This window comes from Schistocerca nitens, chromosome 3 (assembly GCF_023898315.1).
Source record: "Schistocerca nitens isolate TAMUIC-IGC-003100 chromosome 3, iqSchNite1.1, whole genome shotgun sequence".
NCBI lineage: Eukaryota > Metazoa > Arthropoda > Insecta > Orthoptera > Acrididae > Schistocerca > Schistocerca nitens.
The window spans coordinates 833,127,657-833,136,713 of NC_064616.1; positions in this window are offsets into that span (position 1 = coordinate 833,127,657).

A 9,057-nucleotide genomic window follows, 5' to 3' on the forward strand; every position below is an offset into this window, starting at 1 on the left:
ATCTCCCGACACAGCTTACAGTGAGAGACACCCCAACCCTCACCACCCTGCCCCAACACCAGAGTGAGATTAAAAAAAACCTTACAACTGAGAATAAAAATCACTTTCACAGAGGAAACTGAGAACCAGTTCGACCATCCGGGAATCATCACCCAATATTAAAGGTAAAGGGCGGGGAAGTCTGTATTTTGTACACAGAGCCAAAAGAAGGGAGCATTCCACCAAAATGTGGGCTACTGCCTGGAAGCCTTCACAACCACAAAGTGGGGGTGGCTCATTACGCAAAAGAAAACCATCGGTCAGCCTGGTATGGCCGATGCGGAGACGACACACGGTGGTCGAGTCCTTTCAGGAGAGGTGGAAGGAAGAACGCCACGGGACAGGTGTCACCTTAATCGCACAAAGTTTATTAGACAGGGAGTTGGCCTTCCAAGAGTTGGCCCATGATTATGCGAAGTGGGATTTGATGTGAAGCCGTAAATCCGCTGCACGAGGGGTTACAGAGAAAGCGGGTCCCCCAGCCAAACGACCAGCAAGCTCATTACCTGGGATACCCACATGGCCAGGGACCCAAAGGAAGTCTACGGAACAAGCAGCACGGTGAAGATCAGCGAGATGGTCATGGATGGCCGAGACCAAGGGATGGCGGGAAAAACACCAGTCAATAGCCAGAAGGCCACTCAGAGTCCATACATAACAGAACGTGGTTGTGTTGGGATTGTTTAATAAACGTAAGGGACTGGGAAACTGCCATCAGTTCCGCAGTAAACATCCCAAATGTAGATGGCAGGAGATGATTTTCCCGTGCCAACAGAGGACGTGAAGGCATATCCCACATGATCAGCAGATTTAGAGCCATCAGTGTAAAAAACAACAGCATCCCGAAACTCCCACAAAATTCGGCAGAAGAAACAACAGAATACCATCGGGGGAATGGAATCTTTCGGACCTCGACAGAGATCCATCCGAATTCGGGGCTGAGGAACTAACCAATGGGGGGGGAGGGGTTGGAGAGGGAGCATGGGAGACAAGACAAAGAAGAAAGCTGAAAATCACGGCGGAGAGAAGCAAGGCGGAGCCCAACCAGTAAACCTGCCCGAGGGGGGGAATCAGGTGGGCGACGTCCGTGGTCTGGGAACAGTATAGAATAGGAAGGATGAGTGGGAGAGGAATAGACAGTGATTGCATAAGAAACCAGAAGCTAGGACTGATGAACAGAAAGGGGTGGGGAGGGACCCAGCTTCAACTAGTAGACTATCAACAGGGCTAGTAGGGAAGGCACCAGTGGCCAAACGGATACCACGATGGTGGACCGGAGCCAGCAGGTGCAGTGTGGAAGGAGCAGCCAAGCCATAAACTTAACAACCATAGTCTAAGCGAGACAGCACTAAGGCCCAATAAAGGCAGAGAAGAATGGAGCGGTCCACACCCCAAGAGGTGTGAGCAAGGAAGCGAAGGACATTGAGTTTACATAAACATTCTACCTTCAGAAGTCTCATATGAGGCAGCCAAGTGAGCTTGTTGTCGATAAGAAAACCCAGGAAACGAAACTGTGGGACCACAGGTAATCGTCGTGCATCGAGATAGAGCTCCGGATCGGGGCGGATCGTAGTACGGCGACAGAAGTGGACTACCCGCGATTTTAAAGGAGAGAATTGAAACCCGTGTGAGAGGGTCCATGCAGAGGCACGCAAACCCGAACTAATAGGAACTGGTGGATAAATATTGGGAGTGGGCCCCGAAGGTCCACTGATGAAGTGTAAGTAAGCTGTGATATCGCCAAGCCGTGTCACAGGCCTTGTGAAGGTCGAAAAATACTGCAACCAAATGGCGGCGCCGGGAAAAAGCCAGCCGAACTGCAGATTCCAAGCCAAGTAAATGATCAATCGCAGACCGTCCGTCTCTGAAGCCACACTGGTAAGGGGACACTAGATCCTGAGATTCGAGGACCCAATTGAGCTGACGGGCTACCATCCATTCAAGTAGCTTGCAAACAACATTTGTCAGACTAATTGGCTGATAGCTTTCGACAAACAGGGGATTCGTACCAGGCTTCAGGACAGGAACCACGATGCTATCCCTCCACTGAGAAGGGAAGTCACCCTGGAGCCAAATACGGTTAAACACCCAGAGAAGATGTTGCCGTTGTGGAGCAGTGAGATGTTGGAGCAGTTGGTTATGAATGGAATCTGGGCCATGGGCCACATCACGAGAAGAAGAAAGTGCGCAAAGAAGTTCCCATCAGTAAAAGGTTCGTTTTAAGATTCTGAGTGACAAGGGGTAAAACATAAGGCGGAAGCTTTGGCTCGCCGTTTCTGGTGAAGAAAAGCAGCCGGATAGGAGGTCGATGCTGATGCTGTTGCAAAATGGGTCGCAAGATGTTCCGCGAGAATCAACGGATCCGTGCAAAGGCCATCTGGGAGGTGAAGGCCTGGGAGGGTGGACTGCCGATGGCAACCTTGGAGAGCGAAGAGTAACCCATACCCGTGACATAGGGACAGTAGAACTGAGGGAAGAAACAAAGCATTCTAAACACATCCATTTGCTCTGTTTGATTAAGTAATGGGCTTTAGTGCGAAGGCATTTAAAGGTAAGAAGACTGGCAGCTGATGGGGTGCCTCTTAAGGTGTTGCAAAGCTCGACGGCAATCACGGATGGCAAAGGCAATGGCCGTACTCCACCAGGGGACTTGCCGGTGGCAAAAATGGTCCAGACGAGCACGGTACAGCAAGGATAGCAGCGCGAACATCGCGTCAGACATGTCACGTAGGACGTCATCAATACAACCCGACCAATAGGGAGAAAACATGACCTGTGCAGTGTATGAGGCCAATTGGCGCATTGGAAAGACCAACAAGGTAACCTGTCCATCGGGGAGCGGGAAGGGTGCAAGAGAATCAACGGGAAATGGTCACTATCACGAAGGTCGTCCTGTGGCGACCAGTGTAATGGAAAGGAGGAGGGAGGGAGAAGAAAGAGAAAGCTCAATGGCAGAAAAGGTACCACGACCAGCACAGAAATGAGTAGGGGGAGCCATCATTAAGAAGGCACAAGTCGTGGTCTGTGAGAAGACCCCGAGTAGATGGAAATGCACTGCCCCACAAGGGATGATGAGCATTAAAATCCCCGAGAAGGAGGAAGGGAGGAGGAAGTTGCTGAAGAAGGGCAGTTAAGGCAGCAGGTGTAAGAGTCCTGTCAGGAGGGAGATAAAGATTGCAAACCGTGACCTCAGAGTCCAGGTGGACCGTAACAGCAACCGCTTCCCATGTAGTATGAAGAGGAATCCACGTGCTAGCAACGTCAGTACGGACCAACGTACAAATGTCGCTAGAGGCCCGCAGGGGGCCGACCAGATTTCGACAGAAAACATTGAACCCACAGAGGGTCGGTGAGTGATCATCACTAAAATGAGATTCCTGTAGAACCACACAAGCTGCAGAGTAAGACGAAATAAGGGATTTCAACTCCGGAAGGTGACTGTAATATCCATTACAATTCCATTGGAGAACCACAGGACAACGATTCAAATGGGGGTTGAACAGGCTAAAGCCAGTCATGCCGCCAGGTCACCACTTGTCGCCGACAAGGAGGGGGTTGACATCCATGAACAACAGGTCAGAATCAGGTTGCGAAGCCGGGGATGGGACCTCTGGTGACACCAGAGGCTCCTTGTCCCGGCACTTATGTTTCTTCTTCACTTCTGTTTGAGATCAAGGAGGGCTGTGCGGCATAAAGGAGCCAGCTGTAGCAAGACCAGGAACAGAAAGAGATCAGGCGACCTGGGGGCCTACAGACCGTGGTTCTCACGTGGCAGCAGATCTTTGGCCTGGAAGGGGTATCCCGGGAGGGGCACCCCTGACCAGCAGACACCGAAGAAGTGGAACACTTCTCTGGTTCGGGAGTGGGTGCAGTGCCCGGAGGAGAGGGTGTGGGAGCCGCAGGGGAGGGGGGCGGGGGGGGGGGGAGGAGAGGGGTTCAGGACTGGGGTAAGGAAGGGGTGAAGATGTAACTAAAGCGTAACTAGACGTCATGGGCACAGGGTAAAGACGTGCATACCTCTTACGAGCCTCAGTGTAGGTTAAACAATCAAGCGACTTTTACTCCTGTACCTTCTTTTCCTTCTCATATACTGAGCAATCTGGTGAACGTGGAGAATGATTGCCATGACAAGTAACACACACAGGAGGGGGAACACAAGAACTCCCCTCATGGAGTAGACGTCCTCAGTCACCACAGAGAGGGACCTGCGAACAGTGGTCAGACCTGTGTCCAAAACACAAGCACTTGAAACACCTCATAGGAGGTGGGATGTACGGCTTCACGTCACATCGATAAACCATAATCTTTACTTTCTCAGGGAGGGTATCCCCTTCAAAGGCCAGGATAAAGGCACCAGTATCAATGTGATTGTCCTTCCAACCCTTCTGAAGGTGCCAAACAAAGTGAACACCCCACCATTCGAGATTGTCCTGAAGTTCCTTATCAGTTTCAAGGATGAGGTCCCTGGGAAAAATCACACCTTGAACCATATTTAGAGACTGGTGGGGGTGGGGGGGGGTGGTGGTAATGGACACAGGAATTGTGCCAAGATGGTTACAGGCACAAAGGGCTGCAGATTGGGCAGCTGAAGCAGTTTTGATCAACAACGAACCCGACCGCATCTTGCATAGAGAGTCCACTTCGCCAAACTTTTCTTCAATGTATTCCACGAAAAATAAAGGTTTGGTATTGGTGAGAGAATCCACATCAGTCATGGTGCAAACCAAATAGCGGGGGGAAAGGTTTCGCCCCTAGCCGACGGGCCTGACCCTCCTCCCAGGTGGTAGCCATGGAAGGGAAGGCCGAAGGGGGCAGGAGAAGCAGCACTGAAAGAATCAGTTCCACGGGGAGAGACAGCCGTAGAAGAACGGCCACAGTTCTGGACCCGTATGCGTTTCATTTCCATAGCGTACACCCCGATACCACCCACTCCGATGAGGGGCTCTCCCCACGGGCGCCACCTAGGCACAGCAAGGGCCGTCTGGCATGGTGACCATTGCCGAGGGTTCCGATGCTCCAGGATGACAAGCACCCACTCCTAGGCTTACATGAGGTGGTCACAGCTCAGGTATCAGAAGTGTGATCCCGGTGTGTTCAGGGGGCTCAACCAAAAGGGTACATAGCGACCCCACCACACGGGCTGACTACCGTGCTGGCTATGCATTGGACAACGACGTGAAAGAAAAGGTGGAATGAACTAGGAGAGCACACGTTGGAGACACTAGGTAAGGTGCTCTTCCCCAAATGGCTCACACTATGGAATAGAAATTTAGTAATGGCGGTCTAACCCCAGAGGGGGACCAGGAAATGCCAAAAGTATGAGGCGATTACGCAACAAAACCAAATTGCAAAACAAACATAACCTGGAGGATAGGGGGCCAACATAAACAAGGGCACCAAGAGAGGGAGAGGAAAGGGCAAAGGGCAAGGAGCAAGGAGAGGAAAGGTGGGGAAGGGCAAGGAAATGCAGCCCTGGAAAGAAGGAAGGCTGCAATAGCTCAGGGCCCCATGCTCGCCACACACATACTCACGAAAGAACCGTGAGCCTCCAGGGGGGATGCGTCAATGGGTGGTTCGATAGGTTGTGAATGGTGGTGCTTGTGGTCTCCTGAATATTGTGAAGTTGTGTGTGTCGTTTGTTTTATGTGTGGGGAGACCTAGAAAATGTAGTGTGTTGTTAGTTTCTGTTTCTAATGTGAAGTTAATTTTTGGGTGTAAGTTGTTTATTTCATTGTGTAGCTGTTCTATGTGGTTCATCAACCAGGCATATTATGTCATTGATGTAACAGTACAGTATATAATTTTGTAGTTTTTTTTGTTTTATTGTTTGTCTGAAGATCATGTTCTCCAGGTTGTTCATAAATATATTAGCTAGGAGGCCACTAATTGGTGATCCCATTGGCAGCCCTTCATGTTGAGAATAAAATTCTCTGTTGAACACAAAATAATTTTGTGATGTTATGGTCTTGAATGTGATTGTTATTTCATTGATGTGTGTGTCTGGTGTGTTTCCTTGTTGTTTTAATCTTTGTGTGATGATGTTGATTGTTTCACTTATTGGACGACAAGTGTACATTGATGTGATGTCAAATGATATGATTGTTGCTTTGTCTGGTACGTGTATGTTCTTGATTCTTTTGATTAATTTCTTTGATTTTTCCAGTTTCCCATCATCAAAAGTGTACAATTTTTTTAGTAGAGAGAGAGAGAGAGAGAGAGAGAGAGAGAGAGAGAGAGAGAGACTGTGTGTGTGTGTGTGTGTGTGTGTGTGTGTGTGTGTGTGTGTGTGTGTGTGTGTGTTTTGGGCTAACGTAAGGGATAGGCTGGTGCATTTTAGAAGTTGATGGGCCTTAATGGGATATTATCCTTGTGAACCTTTCGTAGGGAATTGAGGGTGGGGGCCTTTGGATTTGTATGTGTCATCCTTTTTACCTGGCCTTTTGAGAATGTATTTTTGCTGTTTTTCAGTGTCTATTGAATGTTTTTCTGGTACCTTGCTGTTTGGTCACTGGTCAGTTTTGTGATGTTGTTGTCTTTGAGAAAATCGTGTTTTTCTGTGTTCTTTTTCATCCCTAATTACAGTAATTTTCCCTTTGTCTGCTCTTGTTACTACAGCATTGTTCTGTTTTAATTTTTGTTTTAGATTGTTGGCTGTGATTTCATCTGATGTTCTATGATTAGAAATAATTATGGATTTGTGTGTTCTGATTATCTGTGTTATTTCTGCAGTTGCTAATTCTCTAGTCAAGTTTCCATTAAAATTTGGTGTGCTCAGTCTTTCTTGTTCCTTTGTAATGTGTTCCGATTCTGTTATGAGGTTTTCTATTGTTGTGTGTGATATGTTTGTGTAAATGTTGTGTTTTGGCCATTTTTCTAGTAGACTCTTCTCTTGTTCGGTAAGATTTATGTCAGTTAGGTTAATGATTCTGTCATGGAATTTATATTGTTCATTGTGCTTGCTTTCAGTGGGTATGTTTGTGCTGTTAATTATTCTGTTGAGTTTTCTGTTTTGTTTCTCCTGTTTTTCTTGCATTACTTTCTGTGTGTATGCTTTTTCTCTCTCCGTTATTTCCTCAAAGTGAACTGGTATTGTAAATTTTTTGGCCAATTCTAAATGTGTTTGGTAAAGTTCAGTGTTGGGTGATTGATTTTTAGCATACAATTCTCTACTTTCTTGCTTTAGCCACATTATGTCCACTTTCTTTGGTGCAGATGACATGCTATTTACAGAGTTTTAGATATAGTCTGGAATTACATTATGAGCTAGTCAGTTTTTATTAAACTGTATATTGAGGGTTGTCTTCTGAATCTTCATTAAGATGTGCCTGTATTTGTTGTAGAGCTTGCTGGGGAATGCCTGGATGGGCGACGAGATATTCATCAAACTTCCTGGCAGATTAAAACTGTGTGCCCGACCGAGACTCGAACTCGGGACCTTTGCCTTTCGCGGGCAAGTGCTCTACCATCTGAGCTACCTAAGCACGACTCACGCCCGGTACTCACAGCTTTACTTCTGCCAGTATCTCATCTCCTACCTTCCAAACTTAACAGAAGCTCTCCTGCGAACCATGCAGAACTAGCACTCCTGAAAGAAAGGATACAGCGGAGACATGGCTTAGCCACAGCCTGGGGGATGTTTCCCGAATGAGATTTTCACTCTGCAGCGGAGTGTGCGCACCCGGGCGTGAGTCGTGCTTCGGTAGCTCAGATGGTAGAGCACTTGCCCGCGAAAGGCAAAGGTCCCGAGTTCGAGTCTCGGTCGGGCACACAGTTTTAATCTGCCAGGAAGTTTCATATCAGCGCACACTCCGCTGCAGAGTGAAAATCTCATTCTGGAAACATCCCCCAGGCTGTGGCTAAGCCATGTCTCCGCTATATCCTTTCTTTCAGGAGTGCTAGTTCTGCAAGGTTCGCAGGAGAGCTTCTGTAAAGTTTGGAAGGTAGGAGACGAGATACTGGCAGAAGTAAAGCTGTGAGTACCGGGCGTGAGTCGTGCTTCGGTAGCTCAGATGGTAGAGCACTTGCCCGCGAAAGGCAAAGGTCCCGAGTTCGAGTCTCGGTCGGGCACACAGTTTTAATCTGCCAGGAAGTTTCATATCAGCGCACACTCCGCTGCAGAGTGAAAATCTCATTCTGAAAACATCCCCCAGGCTGTGGCTAAGCCATGTCTCCGCTGTATCCTTTCTTTCAGGAGTGCTAGTTCTGCATGGTTCGCAGGAAAGCTTCTGTTAAGTTTGGAAGGTAGGAGACGAGATACTGGCAGAAGTAAAGCTGTGAGCACTGGGCGTGAGTCGTGCTTTGGTAGCTCAGATGGTAGAGCACTTGCCCACGAAAGGCAAAGGTCCCGAGTTCGAGTCTCGGTCGGGCACACAGTTTTAATCTGCCAGGAAGTTTCATATCAGTGCACACTCCGCTGCAGAGTGAAAATCTCATTCTGAGATATTCATCATTTGGATCTGCAGCTCCTTGTGTTTACCGTGTTTGCAGTTAAAATTGTAGGACGTAAGGTCTGTCAGTTATGCAAAACGAATATAGGTGCAAAATATTGTGACAAACTAAATTACGTTTGGATGACAGGTTAACTCCCAACAAAATTTCTCATCAACATTGTTTGGTTGCAGATGACAAGCTACCTGTAATAAATAATACACAAGTGGTCCTGAAAAATCATGCACACCAAGTGCAAAGGTATTAACAAAAAGAAACGAATTATTGTTTGAACTAAATATCCACATAATTTTGTAATCATTTAGTAAAAATGTTCATATTACAGATTAAATAAAACGGAAACCCACTGATAATGGCACAGTGGTGATGAAACATATTTGAGAACTCTGAAAAAAAACTGTTTTTTCATAACTGGTGGACCTTACATCCTACAATCTGGGCATAACATTGCAAAGTGATAGGAAATAGGACGAGCATGTGAGAACTGTGGTAGGGAAGGTGAATGGTCAACTTTGGTTTATTGGAAGAATTTTAGGAAGAAGTGGTTAATCTGTAAAAGAGACTGCGTAT